Here is a 23,087-nt window from a genome sequence, read left to right as displayed (position 1 = left end):
CCTCGGAGCATAGAACACACTGTGGCTTCCTTCACTGCCAAACTTTATTACAGTAAAACCAAATTTCAAATAAGATTTGTCATATCTCATTTTCTTTTTTAGAGGCATTATAAAAAAGGATAAAATTTTGTAAACCAATTTAATATAACTACATTTTATATTTGTCATATACAATGGGGTGCACTAATTAACAATAAAGCTTGCCTCTCGCTATTAATTGTGGAAGAAAATCCAAAGTGCATATGAGTGTTGTTTTGTCCATAGATAAACCTGTGAATTGATGACCGTTCAGAAGACAGTTCTGTTGGAACACATTGCCATGAAAAACAACCATGCCTTATAAAGCCCAGCCATCATGTGGGATGAGAAAGGGTGTCTGGCAAAGGGCAAAATTATATAGGAACATGCACTGATGAGTTGAGTGGTGAATCATGTGAGCATAGAGTACTAACAGCACATGCATGATCAACCGTTATACCTGCATATTTTCCATCGGCCAATCACACTTGTACAACAAGTGTGATTAGCAAATGAGTGTGTAGGAGCAGCGTGAGTTTTTGAGGTCAACAGCAAAGAAGGATAAGATGCGAAAAACTGAAAGTCTTGAAATTTTAAAACTTAACTGTCTGAAATCACCTGTTTTCATGATATTTCAGCATTCCTTCCCAGACCCCCTAAAATCACTTTGCAGTTCCTTAGAGGGCTGTAGACCCCAGTTTGAGAACCACTGGTCTAAGCATTCACCACCACCACTTCATTACAGCTCTTGTCATATTTACAATCATGTTGTTATCTTAGAATAGTAATAATATTTAATAATAATAAAGCTTTTAATTATTGTTCCAGTGGCTGGCATGAATTAGCTCTGACAATAATAGGTTTTTCTGCAAAAACAATGATAAGTGTAAAATCCTTTACAATGTGCTACATTCAGACTGTGAGTGTTCTTGCTCTTGTTTTGCTTAGCAGTAGTTCTAGTCATTGTTGCTGATGAAAAGTGACAATGAATGGTAGCGATTTAGGAAAAGTTAAATAGGGTTACAAATGAGTTCTGAAACTTATGTATGTAGGTGTAGGCATTGTTGTGTGGTCACAACCACATGATCTTAGCTTTGCTCCCACTGCATCAGGTTTTCCACATCTACTATTATAGTCCCAGATGGAGCAATACATTATTTTATCAAACCCGGAGAGGTGAAAAGTAAGACTGACTTTGGGCAAGGCTTGAACTTAGAGGAAATACAGCTGAAATAAATACCACAAGACATTTGTCTGTTGCTCTAACCATTCTTATTTCTTTACTGCCCACAAGGGGCTAAACATAGAGGGGACAAACAAGGACAGACAAATGGATTAAGTCGGTTAGATCAACCCCAGTGCGTAACTGGTACTTAATTTATCGACCCCGAAAGGACGAAAGACAAAGTTGACCTCGGTGGAATTTGAACCCAGAATGTAATGGCAGACGAAATACCGGTAAGCACTTCGCCCGGCGTGCTAATGATTCTGCCAGCTCGCCGCCTTGCTCTAACCATTCTGCTAATCCACCACCTTCAGCAAACAAGGATAATATTAACAAAAGCAATCATTTGATTCAGCTTTTTTCTTTTCTTTTTCTTTCTCTCTCTCTTTTTTTTTTTGTGTTATAAAGCTGTTTTCATCTGCTGAAGTATATTATTAGCTCAGTATATCAATCATCAAATAAATCCATTGAGGTGATGGTTTGGAAGAATCATTCGAGCACTAATCAAAATGGTCAATTTAATATTTCTGTGAAGTATTTTCAATATGAATGGAATTATAATAGACAAGAAAATTATATGACCAGAGACTATTGCTTAGAAGTGGGGTAAATTCATATGTAGATAAAATTTTGTAGACAATAGCTCTCTAATTTCCATCTTTTATTTTATATAATTTGAAAGAGATTTATTTATTCATGCATCTACATTTTGTTTTCTCTGAAAAGAGGGGCAGTACACATGGACTTATCAATTAGGGAATTAGGTGTAATATAATGTTATATAAATAATTCACCAACATACAACAATAAATAACTTGACAAAGAACATTTAAATAATGGATAAAATATATTGTGTAACTGAAAGTTCTATATAAAATGTTCAAACAAAATGAATAATTTAACTGCTATAGGTTAAGGGACTCTCCTACTTATTGTCATGATGTGACATTACAGGTTTCATTCAACTGAAAAGTTCAACTCTATCTGGAATTAATCCCCTCTTGATGTATACATAACCACATACAAATAAATGGAAAGCGTGCAACCATTTTATCATATCAATGTTTCTCATCATTATCATTTTATGTCTGCTTATTGGCATGGATTGTATGAGAGTTATTGAAACAGCATTTTATAGCTAAATACCCTCTTCCTGTTTCACATTCAACATTAAGCATTATGACTGACAAAGAAAGTGTAGATTGCCAGATTCTCATATGTCAAAACCAATGGAAGAGTTCATGTCCAGCATGTGTGTGTGTGTGTGTGTGTGTGTGTGTGAGTGAGTGTGTGTATAAAAGAACACAAACTGGGTTTAAAATTCACAACAGCTGTTTTAGCAGCATTTTATTGAAGAATTCTTTGATTACATCATGACAAAAATCTGCCATTTTCAGGTGATTTTAAACAGTATACTAAGGTGGAAAATTTACTATGTGATGTGGTGAGCTAGTCAACTTAAATTTTCTACCTTGCTACTCTGTTAGTTTATAATCATCTGAAGATGGCAGATTTTTATCTTTGTGCAGGAGTCTTCTGTTATAGCTAACAAAAACTTTGTGAATGGATTTGATAGATGGAAACAAAAAGAGTCTGTGTGAGTGTGTTTATACATGCTAGTGAGACCCATGAATATTTCACGGAATAAATGGTAAACCTATTGGTTTATTTCTGAAAACTTTATCCAAAAAACCTGAAAGCATAGCCTGTGTTGTGTTTGATAGTTGCTCATCTGCTGCTTATTGAAAAGTGAAAGAAATTGGAATACGATGATTAATTAATGCACTTTATATATATATATATACACTTTATATACTTTATGCACACTTTTATAGACTTAATACAGAGCATTCATAAAATAGATATTTACTCTTATTTTCCCATTTTCCCCAGAAACAAAAAAATATTATCCTGTACATGTGTTACAACCTTTAGTTAAATTGCATGTATCTGCCATGTAAATAAGCATGAATATTTCACAGAATTGCACTTATGCGCATGTGATAGGTGATATAAAAACTTTAGTTCAATTTTAAAAAAATACACTTTTCACTGTCAAATCACCACCACCACCACCTCTCTCTCCCTCTCTCTGCCTTTAACTTCATCAGAATATCACCCCTCTACTAAATTCATATTTTTAACTCTCCTCCTCTACCTTCAACTAATCATGTGAAAGCGTTACAATTACATTCCCTCTACTTCACGTCCTGGATGCTTCTCTTTTCCTCCTTTTCTCCCTCCCTCTTTTTCTCTCTCCTTCTTTTCTTTCTCTCTAATCGCATGAAAGTGTTATCAATGGGCTAAGTAATGCAATGACAAGCAGAATTATTATAAGATATATATATATATATATATGACATCACAAAAAAAAAAAACGCTAAACACTGAGAAACGAAAACATAAAAAATGAAAACAGAAAACGAACTCTTTTTCAAACAGCGAAACGAGACATGCAACATAAAGAGTATATCCCTTCGTCAGTTGTCCCTGTTCCATCTACTCTGCATTTCGAAGGCAATCATCATCATCATCATCATCATCATCGTTTAACGTCCGCTTTCCATGCTAGCATGGGTTGGACGATTTCACCAGTCCTCAGTCAAATCGTCCAACCCATGCTAGCATGGAAAGCGGACGTTAAACGATGATGATGATGATGATTGCCTTCGAAATGCAGAGTAGATGGAACAGGGACAACTGACGAAGGGATATACTCTTTATGTTGCATGTCTCGTTTCGCTGTTTGAAAAAGAGTTCGTTTTCTGTTTTCATTTTTATGTTTTCGTTTCTCAGTGTTTAGCGTTTTTTTTTTTGTGATGTCCTGTACCCATATATGCATGTATGTATACATATAGATGTAGGTATGTACATACATGTATGGATATATTCATATATCTATATTATTTATATTATATATATATATATGTATATATATATATATATAAACAACCACAGTTGTTTGTACAGCAGCTCACCTGCAAGGTATCAGTGCACAATGGGTCAAAACAATCATAATGGATAAAGAGTCTTTTGAATTTTCATTTTCTTTCTCTTATATATATATATATATATATATTTTCTTATTGGAGCAAATTTGGCTTACAGCTGTTTCCAATAGTCTTTATAGGTACATTACTGATAATTTTACTCAATTGAGGAATATTGAATGACCTCAGAAAACTTATACTACTTTCATCAGAGTCACTTCAGAAATGACTGATGAAAGTAGCATTAATTTTCTTAGGTCATTCAATTTTCCTCAGTTGATCAATAGAACAATTGAGTGAAATTATCAGTAATGTACCTACAATGACTACTGGAAACAGCTATAAGCCAGATTTGCTCCAATAAATGAAAAATATGTAATGACCATTATTTTTAACTTGTTCCTTATATATCTCTCTGTGTAAAAACCAGTTTTTCTGGAGCCCATCCACAGATTTACAATATAGAATTGTGATGAACCATAACCTTGGATCCTGCCATGATTATCTGGAGTTCACTAATCTGAATAGTATTGTTAGCCTGGTGTGCCGACAGAGAGCTTACAAAGCATTGGTAATTCCCCATTATTAGTTGTGTATATATATGTATATATATATATATATAAATATATATATATATATATATATATATATATATATATATATATATATATATATATATATATATATAAATATATATATTATATCTGTCTGTACATCATCATCATTTTAAATCCGTTTTCCATATATATGTCTGTACATGTGTGTTACTGTCTCCTTGCCTTGATTTCACATGATCGTTGTTGATGTGTGCCCCTGTCATATAAACAGTATCCTCCATATCCAGTCTTCTGTAAAACATGTCTCTGGTTTAAGGGAAATATTACCTTGCTTGGAAACAGGCAAAGGTTGGTAACAGGAAGGGCATCCAGCTGTAGAAAAAAATCAACCTCAACAAGTTCTGTCCAACTCATGCAACCATAGAAAAGTAGATGTTGTTGTTGTTGTTGTTGTTGTTATGATGATGCTGATACTCACTTGTGTTCATTGCTGCATTACATTCTCCACTCATGATACATATTTGTATCATATTTACATATCATACATATATGCATCATATTTGATACATAATTGTTTACCTTTCAGTTATGCTGCCGATAAAAATACACTGGAAGGTCTATAGAAAAGCATCAGATACCTTATTTACTACACACACATATATATAATGTGAGGAATTTAATACAAATCATCAGCATCAGAATTGGTGGTGGGTGGTTGGGTGTTAGAATTATACTGAAGTGTTGAAAAGATAAGATAAAATATGTCACTGGGTTTTAGGTACAGAATGTAGGTGATTAGGGAAGATAAGGGTTAAAATATATTACTAGTTTCTAGGTACTGCATGTTGGGGTTTATATTATATTTGAAATCATAGCTGTGTAGTTAAGAAGCTTGCATCCACATTGAGCAAGTGACTTTTACTGTAGTGTCAGGCTGACTCAATACCTTGTGAATAATTTTGATAAACAAATTGTGTGGATTATATATATATATATATATATACATATATATATATATATATATATACATATATATATATATATATATATATATATATATCAACATCATCGTCATTTCATGTCTGTTGTCCATGCTGGCATGGGTTGGACGGTTTGGCCAGGGCTGGCAAGTTGGAAGGCTGCACCAAACTCCAGTCTGATTTAGCCTTCCAGCTTGCCATATGTATAAATATATTCTTTTATTCTTTTACTTGTTTCAGTCATTTGACTGCGGCCATGCTGGAGCACTGCCTTTAGTTGAACAAATCGACCCCAAGACTTATTCTTTGTAAGCCTTGTACTTATTCTATCGGTCTCTTTGGCTAAACTGCTAAGTTATGGGGACGTAAACACACCAACATCAGTTGTCAAGTGATGTTGGGGGCGTGGGACAAACACAGACACAACAAATATATGTATATATATATACAGGGTTTGGACAAAATAATAGAAACACCTGTGTTGTTCTAATGCAATTAGAATTCTTTTATTTCGGTAAGGTAGTCTTCGAACTTGTTTGCCTGATTCGGAGCATCTGGAGGGTGATATGTAGTACATATAACTACATCGAGTTGTCTCATATGTACAATTAGTGTGTTACATACTGAATTTAAGTGTGACAAAAGGACTTGAGGTGTGAGGTCTTCGCGGATGTATGTAGCAACTCCTCTGTGACTCCTTTCTTTTCTCTTGGTCCTTAATACAGCATACTGAGGTATGTGTATTTATTTCTACATTTACTATATCTGGCTTCAGGTGTGTTTCCATAAGTGCTATGTATAAGGCTTGATTGCATGCAACAAGGTCTTTCAGTAATGTGTGTTGGCCAGGTGGTTAAGAAATTCACTTTGCACTCATGGATGTCCAAATTTCAACCGTACTTTTACTATAACCCAACAGATGGATTGTCCCTAGAACTTCCATGGTCAGCCTTACACTGTGTTATGCTTATTCATCATCATCATCATCATCATAACCATTTCATGTCCACTTTTCCATACTTTCATAGGTCTGACGGAATTTGTTGCGACATTTTCTGAGGGCGAATGACTTTCTGTTGCCACAACTCTCACCTGTTTCCAAGCGAGGTAATATTTTCCCCTAGTTAGACATGTTTTACATGGAAGACTGGAAACAACCTTGTTTGTATGATGATGTCGATGCTCCTTTACAACCATCACATGATGTCTAGACCAGGGTACACACAAATGCATACACACACACAGAAGCACACATCACATATACACACATGCTCACACACATATACATACACACACAAACACACATACGCATACATACATATATGTATTTTTTTTCACTTATTTCAGTCATTGCTCTGCAGCCATGCTGGAGCACCATCTTTAGTCAGCCAGATCGACCCCAGGACTTATTCTTTGCAAGCCTAGTACTTATTCTATTGGTCTCTTTTGCCAAACTGCTACATTACAGGGATGTAAACACACCAACATCAGTTGTCAAGCAATGGTGGTGGTAGTGGTGGTGGGGGAAATCACAGAAACATAAATACACACACACACACACATACGATGGGCTTCTTTCAGTTTCTATCTACATGTAACTGACTTCTTTCAGTGTCCATCTCACTAGATTTTGGTTAGCTGAGAGCCATAGCAGAAGACACTTGCCCAAGGTGCCACACTGTAGAACCAAACTCAAGACTAGGAAGCAAACTTCTTAACTACATAGTCATGCCGGGCCTCTGATTCCACTGGAGAATTATGTTATGGGTACACATGCATGTCTGTGTTCAGCCATTTAGATATAAATTCAATGACCAGGTAGTTCATTTAATTGAATAATTGAATATTCATCATCAAAACTGATGGAGATTCATTTAGTTTTACAAGCCGAAATGTTGTGGTTGTAGATGCTGATGCATATCATCATCATCATCATCGTTTAACGTCCGCTTTCCATGCTAGCATGGGTTGGACGATTTGACTGAGGACTGGTGAAACCGGATGGCAACACCAGGCTCCAGTCTGATTTGGCAGAGTTTCTACAGCTGGATGCCCTTCCTAACGCCAACCACTCAGAGAGTGTAGTGGGTGCTTTTACGTGTCACCCGCACGAAAACGGCCACGCTCGAAATGGTGTCTTTTATGTGCCACCCGCACAAGCCAGTCCAGGGGCACTGGCAACGATCTCGCTCGAAAATCCTACAGGAGCCAGTCAGGCGGTACTGGCAACGGCCACGCTCAAAATGGTGCATCTCATGTGCCACCCGCACAAGAACCAGTCCAGGGGCACTGGCAACGATCTTACTTGGCTTGCCGGGTCTTCTCACGCACAGCCCATTTCCAAAGGTCTCGGTCCGTAGTCATCGCCTCGGTGAGGCCCAATGTACGAAGGTCTTGCCTCACCACCTCAGCCCAGGTCTTCCTGGGCCTACCTCTTCCACGGGTTCCCTCAACTGTTAGGGTGTGGCACTTTTTCACGCAGCTATCCTCCTCCATTCTCACCACATGTCCATACCAGCGCAATCGTCTCTCTTGCACGCCACAACTGATGCTTCTAATGTTCAGCTTTTCTCTCAAGATACTTACACTCTGACGGGTATTCACATTGACATTACACATCCAACGGAGCATACTGGCTTCATTCCTTGCGAGCTTACGTATGTCCTCAGCAGTTACAGCCCATGTTTCACTGCCATGTAGCATGGTTGTTCGTACGCATGCGTCATACAGTCTGCCTTTTACTCTGAGTGAGAGTCCCTTTGTCGCCAGCAGGGGTAAGAGCTCTCTAAACTTTGCCCAGGCTATTCTTATTCTAGCAGCTACACTTTCAGCGCACCCACCCCCACTACTACTAACTTGGTCGCCCAGATAGCGGAAGCTATCGACTACCTCTAGTTTTTCACCCTGGAATGAGATAGAAGTTGTTTCCTGTTTGTTTGCAGTCTTTATTGCACCTGAACATCTGCCACAAACAAAAACTAACTTGCTAGTTAACCTGCCTTTGATGTTGCTGCACCTCTTATGTGTCCATAGCTTGCACCGGGTACATCTTATAGAGTTACTACCTACTCCTTTTCTACATACTGAGCAGGGCCATCTACCTGAAGGGGTTTGTGTTTTATCTACCTTCCCATAATAAAAACATAATTGGTTTTCCTAAAGTCGCCCGTGATCTTTGATCCAATATCACATCACTGATTAATAGGAATCATGGAAACGACATACACAGGTTTACACAATGCACAAACATTATTTAAGATTTTCTTTTATGCTGCAGCAAGGGAATTTCAATATGTTCATCCTAACATATTGAAATTCACTAATTACAGATGTTGTGGATGTTATACATAGAGAAGAATAGACAAAGAACAAGCTAACATCATCATCATTATGTCCACTTTTCCATGTTTACAGGGGTCGGATGTAATTTATTTTGACAGATTTTCCACAGTGTGGGTATCTAGTTGTAGAAAATCTGCTTCATTGAATTCTGACTGACTCAGCAAGCATGAAAAAGTGGACATTAAAATGATGATGATAATAATCATCATCATCATCGTCATCGTTTAATCTCTGTTTTCCATGCTGGTATAGGTTGGACAGTTTGACCAGAGTTGGCAAGCAAGAGAGCTGGAGAGCTGCACCAGGTTCCAGTCTGGTTTGGGTTGGTTTCTACATCTGGAAGCCCTTTCTAATGCCAACCACTTTACAATGTGTGCTGGGTGCTTTTAATGTGACACCGGTGTGAATGCTTTTACGTGACACTGGCACGAGTACTTATTATGCAACACCAGCACAGACTCTTGCAGGCCAATTCTCTTCAGTAGTGGGAGCGGCCTTAACACTTCTGCTGTGGAGGACGGGTCTTCTTGAGTGCAGCATGGTGCCTGGTATCTCAGTCCTTTGTTATCACATCTGAAATGAAGATGATAGTGATGTTATCCCATTCTTTATCCATTCTTCTGTCTACAACATTTATGACATAATGCAAGAATTTCTATGTGAATGCTTATCTGCAAGAAATAGCTGTCCAACTCCATCAGATCTAAAATCACACCTTACTATCTTAAAACAGGAAGGAAACATTGGACACTGTAATCTTAGATCGTTGAGGTGGTTGAAGCTATAATTAATGTCTTTGACCTTGGATCTACTCAGTCAGAGATAACTTAGGGTTAAATGACATCAGCAACGGAAAAGTTGGATCTGTGTGTTGGTTTGTGTTTTTGTTACAATTAAGCTCTAACACAGTGGTGTCTTTGGTGTGTGTGTGTGTGTTGGTTTGTGTGTGTGTGTGTGTGTGTGTGTGTGTGTGTGTGTGTGTGTGTGTGTGTGAGAGAGAGAGTCCTTTGCTGATGTATGTAAGCAAAGGGTAAGACATTAATGGAAAATATTGACACTTTTTTACTGTTCTCACTGTGAGAAATGCAGAGAATAATGATGGTCCTGTTGGAAAATTGTAACCAGCGATACTATTGTTCACAAATGAATTGGTGAACTGTGTCAGGGTTGCTTATATGTCATATTGAGGTTCTTCTATGAAACCCTCATTGTTTTTGAAGGCTACAAAGTTATGAGCATCATGATGTAAGAGAAATTATTTTTACGTAATTATCCAACTCACACAATCATTTGCAGATAAAATGTTTCTGTGTCAAAAATTCTGCCTTACTCTTTGGTATTTCTGTACTTTGTGATAAACTCATTTAGTTCTTTCCTATTGTCATATAGGGATAGAAAAATGTGAATTTATGAAGAAAAAATGCTTTAGTACAACAGATACTTATTATGCTTCAAGAGTCTATTGTCCTCCCCACTTTGTATCTCAAAGCTTATATGTATATATATTTATATATATACTGGGACATAAATCACAAGTATGTAATAGAAATAACAATTACTAACATGATTTATTAACTCCTCTGAAATTAATATCAGCACAGAAAACAGCCTTTGTTTTTTTTTAAATAACTGAAAAACATTGTATCTCCATTTCTCAGTTCCTTGAAAATAAAGCAATTAATATTAGGTACTTTGATTTTCATTTTGAAAAATATTTCTTATTAATAAATAAAATTAAATTGACAACATAAGTGACATGTGTGTGTATGATTTTTATAACTGTTTTATACCATGCAAGTGTAGGTTTGTCTGTTTCAGTGCTGTGTCTTCTTCAGTATCTGTAACATCCACTAGACTGTAATTTAAGACAGTGAGTAGGCAGAAACATCAGCACACCAGATGAAATGCTTAGTGGCATTATGTCTGTCTTTACATTCTGAGTTCAAATTCCACTGAAGTCAGCTTTGCCTTTCATCCTTTCAGGGTCAATAAAATGAGTACCAGTTGAATACTGGGGCCAATGTAATCGACTTCCCTCATCCTTCAAAATAACTGGCCCAGTGCAAAAAATTTAAATCATTATCGTTATTATTATTATTATTATTATTATTATTATATTCTACCTAAGAGCAAGGCTGACTTCCAAAGCAGAGTGTGTAGTCTCATTTGCGTTGGTCACAGCTTTATATTTTACTGACTTTGGTTGGACAAAAGATAAAGATAATTATAATAATCCTTTCTGTTATAGGCACAAAGCCTGAAATTTTTTGGGAGGGGTTAAGTCAATTACATTGACCCCAGTACTCAACTGGTACTTAATTTATTGACCCTGAAAGGATGAAAGGCAAAGTTGATCTCAGCAGAATTTGAACTCAGAATGTAAGGATGGACAAAATGCCGCTAAGCATTTTCCCTGGTGTGCTAATGATTCTGCCAGCTCACTCTTGTTCACCTCAGGCCTAGAAAAGTATATTGTGACAGTTACAGAATATAGAAAGTAACACCAATGACTATATAATCCAACCAAAATATCTCACTTACACAAATGTAAATGGAATTACTATTTAACCTTAAAGTACATTGAACATATTCGAAGAACCTTAATGTACAAATTGAAATACAAAAGAATGAAATAATAAATGGATTTATGAATGAAAGTTTGGTAATTGCGTTTATTTCCACCACGTGACACTTATTATTGCAAACATGTTTTAAGTAACCAAAACTATACATACACACAAATACATTCAAATATATATGTCTCGAGTTGTAGCTGTAATTCAAAGGAGCCAGCCTCGTCATATTCTGTGAGGCTGAATCTCCCTGAGAACTACGTTAATGTTATGCATGTCTGTGGAGTGCTCAGCCACTTGTGAGTTAATTTTATCATCATGTAGTAATGAAAAGTGAAATCAACATCCAATATTTGCTGTGTGTATGTATCTATGTATGAAATTTTCTTTGGATTTATGTATTTGCTGTCTCTCTCACATTTTCTCTTTCTCTTTCACTTCATTTGTGTCCCTCTTCTCTCCTGCTTTTGATTTAACAATGTGTATATGTATCTATGTATCTACTTCTCTTGTGATGAATGCCGTCACCACTCACTGTCTCTTTCACTCTCTCTCTTTCTCTCTCACTCTCTCACTCTCTCTCTTACTTCCTCTCTGTCCTCCTCTCTCTTGCTTTGCCACTCCTTTGAAGTAAGTGTGACGCACACAGCAGGTACGTACAAAAACAAAAAGTTAGCGTATTAATATTATTGGTAATGATAATAATAACTAATAATAATAATAATCCTTTTTACTAAAGGCACAAGGCCTGAAATTTAGGATGAGGGAACTAGTCGATTTCATTGACCCTAGTGTTTCACTGGTATTTAATTGATCAATCCCGAAAGGATGAAAGGCAAAGTCAACTCAGCAGAATTTGAACTCAGAATGTAAAGGCAGATGAAATACTTCTAAGCATTTTGTTCAACTTGCTAAACAATTCTGCCAGCTCCATTGCCTTAGTCATAATAATAGTAACAACAGCAACAACAAGTAAATTTCCATTTGCTTTTCTGCAAACATTTAAGTAACCTTACTTTGGATAAAAAATAAAAATAAAACAAAAATGATTAAGTTGTGCTAAAGAGTTAAGTGCTTATAATGTTAAAGAGTTAAGTGCTTATCTCTTTATTTAAGTGATCAACTTCATGTATTTTCACTGAATTCCACTGAATCCTAAGCAAAACATCTTTAATGCTTTGTTTAGAAACTACAATATATATTAAGCTTTTGGTAATTAATTTTTACATTATGAATTTTTTGCTCAATTTGCTTGATTATCATGTTAAATATCATTCACTCATGATAAAGATATTGTAATGGAAATTTATTAACCCATTACGTCCCATAATTCTATTAACTGGAATTTCTGTAATGAAACTTTGATTTCTAGCATAAAACAGTCTTAGAAACACGCTGGAATGATCAAAATAACATTTTAAATAGAAATAAGCGAGATATTGGGTGAAAAATTAGCAAACCTCATTTGAATATCAGAGAAATATACCTAGTAGATATAGCAAAAAGGTTAGATATGTGTAAATATTGACAGATAATTACGAAATTTGTAATTTTTAAGTGATCTCATATGAGATCACTGGTAGGTAATGGGTTAAGGGAACTTTCTAATATTTCTTGAAGTTAATGTTTAATGTGATCATCAACTATCAGTCATCTCAGTCATTGGTTCCATTGTTGTTATCAGTTTAACAAATGTTTCCTATGCTGATATGATTTGGATGGATATAATACACAGGATCTTATCGGGAATATTAATTTTTCAGTGGTTTAATAATTAATCTCTGAAGTTGGTAAGAGTTGTTTGGCGTAATTCATCATCATCATTATCACCATTATTGTCATCATCTCCATCATTGTCCCCACTATTGCTGTAATCAGCTTAAAAACTGTTTCCTTCATAGTCTTAATATATCTTTTATATTTTACTTGTTTCAGTCATTAGACTGTAGCCATGCTGGGGCACTGCCTTGAATTTTTTTAGTTGAATTAATTGACCATAGTACTTCTTTTTTTTTTTTTAAATCCTGGTACTTATATTCTATTGATCTCTTTTTGCCAAACAGCTATGTTATGGGGGGCATAAACACACCAACACTAGTTATCAAGTAGTGGTGCAAGTAGATTTGGTACGTGAAAACTGAACTAAGTCTGTCATCATGTGTGTATGTATGTGACTGTGCTTGTTTCATTGTTTTGACATTGCGCAAGAGATGTAAACAAATGTGTCATTTGTTTTGTATCTTCTGTGAAAATATGCCCAGCTATGGGAAAATATTACCTTGCTTGGAAACAGGTGAGAGCTGGTGACAAGAAAAGTATCTTGCCTCAGTGAATTCCCTCATGTCAATGCAAGAGGCGCAATGGCCCAGTGGTTAGGGCAGCGGACTCGCAGTCGGAGGATCGCAATTTCGATTCTCAGACCAGGTGTTGTGTGTATTCATTGAGCGGAAACACCTAAAGCTTCACCCCAACTTTCTCTCACTCTTTCTTCCTGTTTCTTGAGTAATGCTGCAATGGACTGGCGTCTCTTCCAGCTGGGGTGGGGTGGGGGGGAATACATACGCCATAGAAACTGGGCCCAAGAGCCTGGCTAGGCTTTAAAAGGGCGCATAAATGAAAAAATAATGTAGGCATAGAAAAGTGGATGTTATAATGATAGTGATGATGACAACAATGATGACAATGTTGATGATAATTTATCCCTGTATTCACTCTTCACTTCCTTTTTGAACTTTCTCATGTTCATTTTTTATGTATCTACTATAGTATTGCTTCATAAAAGACTTTTATCCTTTGTGTCCATATGTATGCAGTACTTTTCCAGTTTTGATGGTGATGATGCTATCGGCCAATAACTCAGTTATTTTCTCAATTATTGCTCTTAGTTTCTCACTCAAAATTTCTCACTTTATTGTCAATGTATGCTACTTTATTCCGTGTTATATTTCTGAGACACAGATTATGCATTTGGCTCGTCATATTGAAAGGAAATCACTTTGTCTGTAACTAGGGATCTATTTTAAAATGGGGGCCACATTTTTCATTAATGTTTTATGTAGTGTTTTTGGTACAGAAAGACTTTCAAACTTCGTATACTTATCTATTTTGTGTTATAGAACAGAAAAATATTTTTGTATTCGAATTTATTTCATGTAAAAAATTGTCTTATTTCGATAATTTCAACCAATCACTGACAAGTATTCAGTTGTTTACATTTACTCCTTTGGCTGATTAAGCAATGTAAAGCGTATTTAATCTTCATACCTTCGTTTTATTTGCTTTTTTCATTTTAAATTTGCTTTAACCCTAACCCTACGGTTAGGGTTAGGGTTAGAGTTAATTGTTTCAGAATCGTTTGTTTATGTAGTCGGCACTTAATGTATATCGGCTGAATGGACGTCAGTGATTGGTTGAAATTACAGAAATACGACAACTTTAGCATGGAATAACTTATGGATTTCTTTTTTTTTTAAGAAGACTAAGAGAAAAAGATGTTTTATATGACACATTCTACCAGTGTTCCACGTTTCAAAGTGTTTCGTTAATGAAAAATGTGGCCCCCGTTTTAAAAAAGATCCGTAACTAGTACTAGAAACTTCAGCACACATCCATACCCTTGGCACTATTGTAATTTCATATTTTATAACATCTATAGTTAGCAACAGGATCAAGTAACTAAAATACTCATTGAAACAATTACTGACCTATATCTAACCCTTTTGTGATAATGGTTGCCAAATTTGTGTATTATAAGAATTTGGCAGAGAAAAAATCCTTTCAAGTAGAAACTATGCTTACTACAGTCAGTTTTGTCTTCTGTTTTGTAGTTTGTTTTTGTTTTTTTAGATTTTTGGGTTTGAACTTTTTTTTAGAGTCTAAACAGTTTTTTAAAAAATATTTTGTTGCTAATGGAAATATTTTCAACAGTGAAATATATTTTTTCTAAAAACAAAAACACCTTATGAAACAAAATGAAGCTGTTTGTTAGTTTGTCAGGTGATTTTAGTTATTTCATGCAAATATTATGAGGCAAAATATTCAAATTAGAGAAAATATAGTCAAATTATCATCATTATAATCACATCTGCTTTTGTATGCTTACATGAGTTGAACAAGTCCATTCAATGCAGTAACTCTCCATTTGTCATGATCATTTTTCATCGTCAGTGTGAAGCTCAGCATCCTGAGATCAAATCTCAGCATCCTGAGATCAAATCTCACCATCCTGAGATCAAATCTCACCATCCTGAGATCAAATCTCACTATCCTGAGATCAAATCTCACCATCCTGAGATCAAATCTCACTATCCTGAGATCAAATCTCACCACTTGTATCCATATCTTCCTCTTCTACAGCCTCTTTCTATTTGCATCATTTGATACTTTTTCATCCATCTATCATTCTTCTCATGTATCATAATTTGGTTGAGATTGGTTGTCTGTAGGAACTCCTGTGTGACAACAATCTAGTTCTCATAACCAAAGATAATTGGGAAGTTTGATAAAATGTATTCTGAGGAATGACTTGAGTCTGTTGAATATGATAATGATGTACCTCAAATGAAGTAGAAGAGTTCTTAATTAGACGATGATAATGGTGACGCAGGCTGGGATAATATGTTTTGGTACAAAATATTGATTTAGTTTTATAGTAGCAATGCTGGCCCATAAAATATTCCTAATTTAATAACAGCAATAAGTACAGCTATTGGCTTATTGAGTTTTATTCTTTAAAAGTACATTTTGGGAGAATTTGTGCGACATGAAAAATTTAGGTGCCTCTTGAACCCTTGATCCAAAGCTAAATTCTCTACACCAGTATCATCAAAGTGTTCAATGGATTTAGACTGTACAGGAACATTTGATTTCCAAACCAAGTTATAGAGATGACTGGCTGAGTGAGAGAAAAGACTTTGGAAATGTTCACAGCTGGTTTCCTCCTGTTATGATGGAATTGTTTCCTTAGTAACTGGATATTTCTACATATTTTTCATTAACAAAACCCAATCATTGGACAAAATACACGAAGTTCACCCAATGCATTGTCATCATTTTCTCATCTACTTTTTCATCATAATTATGCTTGCCATTACTTTCAAACAAAAATGATAATTAAGCAACTCATTGGACAGTAAGGTTAAGGTGCACTTCATTTTGTCCAAAAGATTGCCAAAAGGGAGTCCATCAATATAGACAGAAGGTCTGTGGCCAATTCACTCAAGTGTATGTTGTTAAAACTTTCCTGCTGGATCAACTAAATGCAGAAAGAATGGCGTTTGAGCAAGAAACTGATGTCAGACTGGTCAGATGAAGTACCATTAATTAACAAGCTTTTTCTACATGTACCCTTGAAAGGGGAAGATATGTGATTGGATTGAGGGGCTGTTGAGTCTTGTAATTTGTAAGGTGACCTTATTAGTGCTGGTGCCATGGAAAAAAGCACCCAGTACATTATATAAAGTAGTTGGCATTAGGAAGGGCAGCCAGCTATAAGAACCATACTAAAACAGTGACATGGGAGCAAGTCGTAATCCTTTGGTCTGCTGGATCTTATCAAAGCATACAAGCCATGCTAGCAAAGAAAGGGGACATAAAATGGTGATATGCAAGTGATATAAAAAATTTCTGGACTAGTTCTGCAGCCTGTCAACAGATGGCAGCACACAGTTGTGTGTGAAGTGAGAGCTAGCAGTGACCTTCATGAGGCAATGTGCCAAGTGGCATCACTGTCACAAGTTGTGAAATTTATGTTTTTGTGATCACATGTATGCTGTAGTCTGTGATTTTATCATGGACAGGAACAAAGCGTCAATGTAAAATTTTGCGTTAAACTTGGGAAGTTTGCTACAGAGACATTGAGCATGCTTATGGCAAGCTTATGGCAACGAGCCAATGGGTCATACGCAATATTCTGAGTGGCACAGGCACTTAAAAATCAAAAGAACATCCCTGGAAAACGACGAGCAATCTAGAATGACAGTTGCCATGAGTGTCACACCCAGAAATGAGGTATTGTGCATTGAGAATTCATCCCCCAGTGCCAAATCATCAATCAAAAGTTCTACTGTGACATTTTGTAGTGTTTGAGAGAAGACATTTGGTGAAAGTGACCGGATCTGTGGAGTGTGAAGAATTGGATTGTTCACGACGACAATGCACCCTGTCACTGAGTTCTCCTCACATGTAAGTTTTTTGCCGAAAACAACATGGTATCACTTCTGCATCCATCCTATTAACCACTAGTATAGCTAAAGTGTGTACTACCCAGGGTGGCCCTTCAGTTTGCTACACCTGAGCCCCCACAAAAAACATATGTTGCCTACAGCAGACCCAAAAGTGGTGCCACCCCCACCCTTACTTCTAGCTATTTGCCAGATTTAGCACCTGTGGAGTTCCATCTCTTCCCCAAGATGAAAATGCAGCTCAAGGATAGGTGTTTTAATGCCATTGTTTAAATCCAGACCAAATTGCAGAAGGTCTTTGACTTGCTTACAGAAAATAACTTCCAGGCCAAAAGTGGCAGGACCCCTGGGACTGGTGCATTGCTGTGCAAGGTGACTATTTTGGAGGAGATGAGTCCAACCCATGCTAGCATGGAAAGCGGAGGTTAAACGATGATGATGATGATGATGTTAAAAAAAAAAAACTCTTTAAGAAAAGTATTTGAATGACACCCATTGTTATATTTTGTCTTCACTCAGAGTGGTGGGTTGTAGAACTGATAGAGTGCTGGGCAAAATGAATAGTGGATGAAAAAAGTATAGGTTATGTAGTGTGCTATTAATAACAGAGTGAGATCTTTGATCTTATGGGGAAAAATAGAGTGATGAATGACTGAGATAAATAGAGATATGCTATATGGTTGGCACATTTAAGAATATTTTATGGGTCTGCATTGCTACTATAAAACTAAATCAATGTATACCACTGGCGTTGAGAGAAAACAAGCATACATTAAAGCCTCGATAATAATGATTGTAACTTGGTGTACATCTGTGCATGTATGTCAGTGTCTGTGTGTGAGTTTGTATATTTATTCAAATTCAGTGGCCTGTTAGCCTAAAGTTGTCCCCCACCCACCACATTCACCTAACATGTCACTAGTTCTTCAGCAAAGAACATGCACACGCGCACACACACACACACACACACACATTGTGAATGATATTGGAAGAAAGTTCTGGCATAATATATTTTAATGAAGAATTGGTATAAATGTGTTTGCTTGACCTACGACTGATTTCGATCACAATAACGAGACACAATGGCTGGTGTAACTATTATCCTCCTCATCATCATCATTTTCATCCTCCTCCTCATCATCATCATCAACAATAACACCATCATTATCATAGTTGTGGAAAGCAAAAGAAGATTAAAATCAGATTATATGAGAAGTGAACATTTTTTTCTAGTTTGGGTCTGTTTTAAGATTAATGAAAAATAATTTGAAGTTTGTCTTCTTAATTGCTTATAACTTGTTAGATATATGAACCCGTTTGATTGTTTGTCTGAACAGGAGTACAAATAAATTTTATATTGAGATACTGATAGTTTGTTGGTTTTGATCACTTAGACAATATCAAGATTTACACAAGGCAAGAATCTCCAATAGACATCATCATCATCATCATCATCACTAACCGCCCCCATACCATCATCATCATTATCTTCATCATTGTTGTTGTTATTTTTTCTTCATAGACAAGCTGAGGGTGAATAAAGACTTAGTATGTGGCAGATGTAAATGAGTAGTTAGCAATCAGAGCTAGTAAAAAAAAAACAATTCTTTTTAATGCTTGGCTGGTTCCATTGAAGTAGTTGATGGCTTCTGTCTCCTAGAATTCCTAATTATTTGCAGAGGTGGGTGTTCTGAAAGCATACTACTCAGAATAAGAACAGAATTGAAAACGTTCAAAGTACTATTATCTCTTTGAGCAGTGTCAGTTTTATGTTGATTGTGCTAATGGAATATATGCATTGAATGCAAAAGATGTGTGGAGATTGGAGAAAAACGAAGTGAAAGATCTCTATTTAAGAACAGTAACAACTTTGAGGGATAAGAGGTTAATAGGTAAGGATATCAAAGTAAGAAAACAAAATAATAAGAATTTATAGAAAATAAGAAATATATATAACTTACATTTAAAGGGAATGGATGTTAAAATTTGAGGTAGGGAAGAGATAAAGGTAACCTTAAAAGAGGAGGTAGTAGGTATGGAAGTAGTGAGGGCAGTTGGAGGTATTCCAACCGAAGTGATTTCATAAGTTGCACTGTTACAGGTACTATTACATATATGATTTTATAGTTTCTAGGGGATATATAATTAGGAGACTTACTTACATAAAAGCCATTACAAATATACATAATATGATCAGTAGGGTAGAACATCATAGAAAGGAACAAATAGTGTAATCACCAAAAACATGATAAAGTCAGACTAACTAGGCAGGAGTTTTCATGGGATAGTAATTACATATAGCATACCACATACCATAACATATATCTTATAACATATGCAATGCAATTTAATTCGCCATATAACTCAATATCCCATGATTTTATTATATATAATACTAGAGGGTAAGTTTACAACAGATACAACATCAAAATTAATTTTCACCATCAAAGTTCAAGTATGACACCTATTATCGGTAATTTCAAAAATACCTAAATGTATGGGTGACGCTATGTATGCATGATACCCTTAGATCTAATCTATTATTAATCAGGTTCTTGTCCCTATACTTAAAAATCTCATAAGTTTCCATAGAGCACAGCTCACATTCGTATCAATTATCTCTATAAGACTACGCTTTCCATATTATATCCTATTTAAAGCTAAATTTGATCCCGCTTTCCTTCAGTTCCCAAATCTTGCTAGATAAGGATGTACAATTGGCTTTATGTTTGAGTCTAAAAGATGAAAAATGGTTAATGATACGTTTTGTTTCATATTTATCGAACATCCTATATATATAAAGTTGCAAGCCTCAGTTATGATTGTACATTTATAAATTACATTTTGGATTAGACATCAGCCTAATAACAGACAGTGGGATTTAACTCTACAATTGCAACCAGGACAATTACTACTATTGATATTGTTACGAACGCCCGCACGCGAAGCACCTCCTTAACACCGAAGAGGGGACTTGCACGCGCTCGCGAACACTCGTACGCTCAGTGAGCTAGCAACTCGTCTGTCGGTCACCCTGACCGATAATAATAAAGCCCCGGCTGGAGCACGTAACGAAGAACAACACAGGCAAAAAGGACGGGAGGAAGAAACAACACGAAGACCATGCGTTGGGTAACCTTTTCTTTTTACATACATAACATCACAGAATACATTTAAAACATTAGAATAGAGCATTACATAATAACAATTCCAATACATGGCATGACAGTTCAATAACGTTGACAAAGTTTCCAAACAATTACAAGCTTTTCAATCATTTTTACATCGCAAAGTTCGTGTCTCAAGTTTCATTTGACAACAAAGTTCTTCTGCTTCTTTCTTTTGTATTTCTTTTCTTTTCCTTTCTTTTAGAAGCATTTAACAACACAGTTGTCTGCTACTTCCACTGACCAGGGCAGTCTGCCACTACAATTCCGTCTCTCTGTCCCTCTCTCTCTCTCTGGGACTCTATGCGTTTCTGCTGACCATAGCTTTCTGTCTGTCAGACTTATTCTTCATCTTCATCTCACTTGACTGGCCCCATCTCAACGGGCAAACTGCTGTCTCCCAACCGCTCCGGCTGGCTGCTACAACCCAACTGCCTCGGCTGGCTGCTACCGCTCGACTGGCCAAAATTCTCTGCTCACTGCTTCCCACCAATTCCTGTCCTGCTGAACTTTCGGTGACCGGAAAGGGGGCAGCTACGCTAAAAATAGCTGTGGTCGCTGACGAGACAAAGGAAATACCATTGTCCCCAACTGACCAGAGTACGGGTTCAAAACCCAGCCCGGGAGATAGGGATATAATGCAAACTGTATTTTCGGTCGTCGCATCAATATTATTGATATTCTTCTTCTTATTATTTTTCTTCTTCTTCTTCTTCTTCTTATGATCATCATCATCATTATTGTCATTAATCCTACTACTACTATCGTATGTATTATTTTTATTTCTGTTATTATTTATACTTCCTTCAACTGTAGTATTCAAATTCATCTCAGCATCAACAGGCATGTCAGTAGTCTCTGTGCTAGTATAAACCTCGGAGTTACAGTCTATATTGTATATATTAGATATGTTAGTACTGCTGTTTCTAATTCCTACATCACCATTAATATTATTTTCATTGTAGGGGTTTAAGCTAGTGTTGACAGTAATATTATTATTATTAACACCCCTTGCCGATTTGATATACTTCCTATTTAACCTTGCTATGATAGTACCCATATTCGGGAGGGTAGAATATGAGATTCTAACTGTCTTACGGGAAAGAATTCTGTTGTATCTATGGGAAGCAGGGAAGTTTTTTTCTAAAATTGCCATAAATTTCTTATATATGTTTGTGGATATGGTACAGTTGAAGGGAATGTTATACCAGATCAAACCTACCCTCTAGTATTATATATAAAAAAAAATCAAATTATATATAATAAAATCAAATTTTAATACCTTGTCACTTTAAATGTAAGTTATATATATTTCTTATAATTTTCTATAAATTCTTATTATTTTGTTTTCTTACTTTGATATCCTTACCTATTAACCTCTTATCCCATTAAGTTATTTTTGCTATGTAAAATAGTTGAGAATAAAGTGTGCTTCACCCTTTTCTTTTTCTTAGCAAATGCCAGTAGTGTAGGTACCAATAGATTTTTCCATTACAAACTCTTATTACAAGTAGTCTTAAATTAAGAAAATACATTTACGCTGAACAAGAAATCAGTTTGCTACGTCATATTTTCCTCTAGTTTCTTGTATGATGTACATCATTTCCCTTTCAGTTTACTCAGTGATATTGTCTACTCTCACCATATTGCTCACTCCAAAGGAACTCTATAATACTATTTCTACAAATTAAATTTCACTTTTGAGACACGAATATTTCTATAAGCATGTTCTGTAATATATTTATGCAAACCTTGCTTTTATTAATGTTTTGAAATGTGTTAGTTTCCTTTGTATACATTGCCAGCTAATTCAAACCTATACATAAAAAATTTTCGGTTTATCATACCTCTATGTCAGAAGAGGTTTACATTTTTCTGAGTTTATAAAAGATACGTATTATAATTAATTTGGTGTTGTCACTTCTGTATATTGATATTTTCTTCTGTTCTTTTGCTTCAAATACAATTAAAAAAAAAAAATTAATGTTCTAAATTTCAGTAACAAATTATAATAGGTTTCTTTATGACATACTGTATTATTTTCAGGATATAG

General features: G+C 35.7%; 1 protein-coding gene across 4 annotated transcripts in view; it reads left to right on the top strand.

The window, feature by feature from the left end:
* LOC106868825 (solute carrier family 23 member 1) overlaps positions 1 to 23,087 on the top strand; it is a 182,947-nt gene that overhangs the window by 47,973 nt on the left and 111,887 nt on the right. For 2 of the 4 annotated variants that reach the window (XM_089347311.1, XM_089347310.1), the window contains exon 2: positions 23,081 to 23,087. This exon is cut by the window's right edge and continues 185 nt beyond it. The exons of the other annotated variants lie outside the window; for them this stretch is intronic. The gene's annotated coding sequence lies outside the window, so the exon portion shown is untranslated. The remainder of the gene's footprint in view (positions 1 to 23,080) is intronic. 4 annotated transcript variants of the gene reach the window in all.

The sequence above is a fragment of the Octopus bimaculoides genome, chromosome 2 (assembly GCF_046866305.1).
Source record: "Octopus bimaculoides isolate indiv1 chromosome 2, ASM4686630v1, whole genome shotgun sequence".
NCBI classification, from domain to species: domain Eukaryota; kingdom Metazoa; phylum Mollusca; class Cephalopoda; order Octopoda; family Octopodidae; genus Octopus; species Octopus bimaculoides.
Note: the sequence above shows the minus strand (reverse complement) of the source record. Positions and strands in the feature narration are given on the sequence as shown.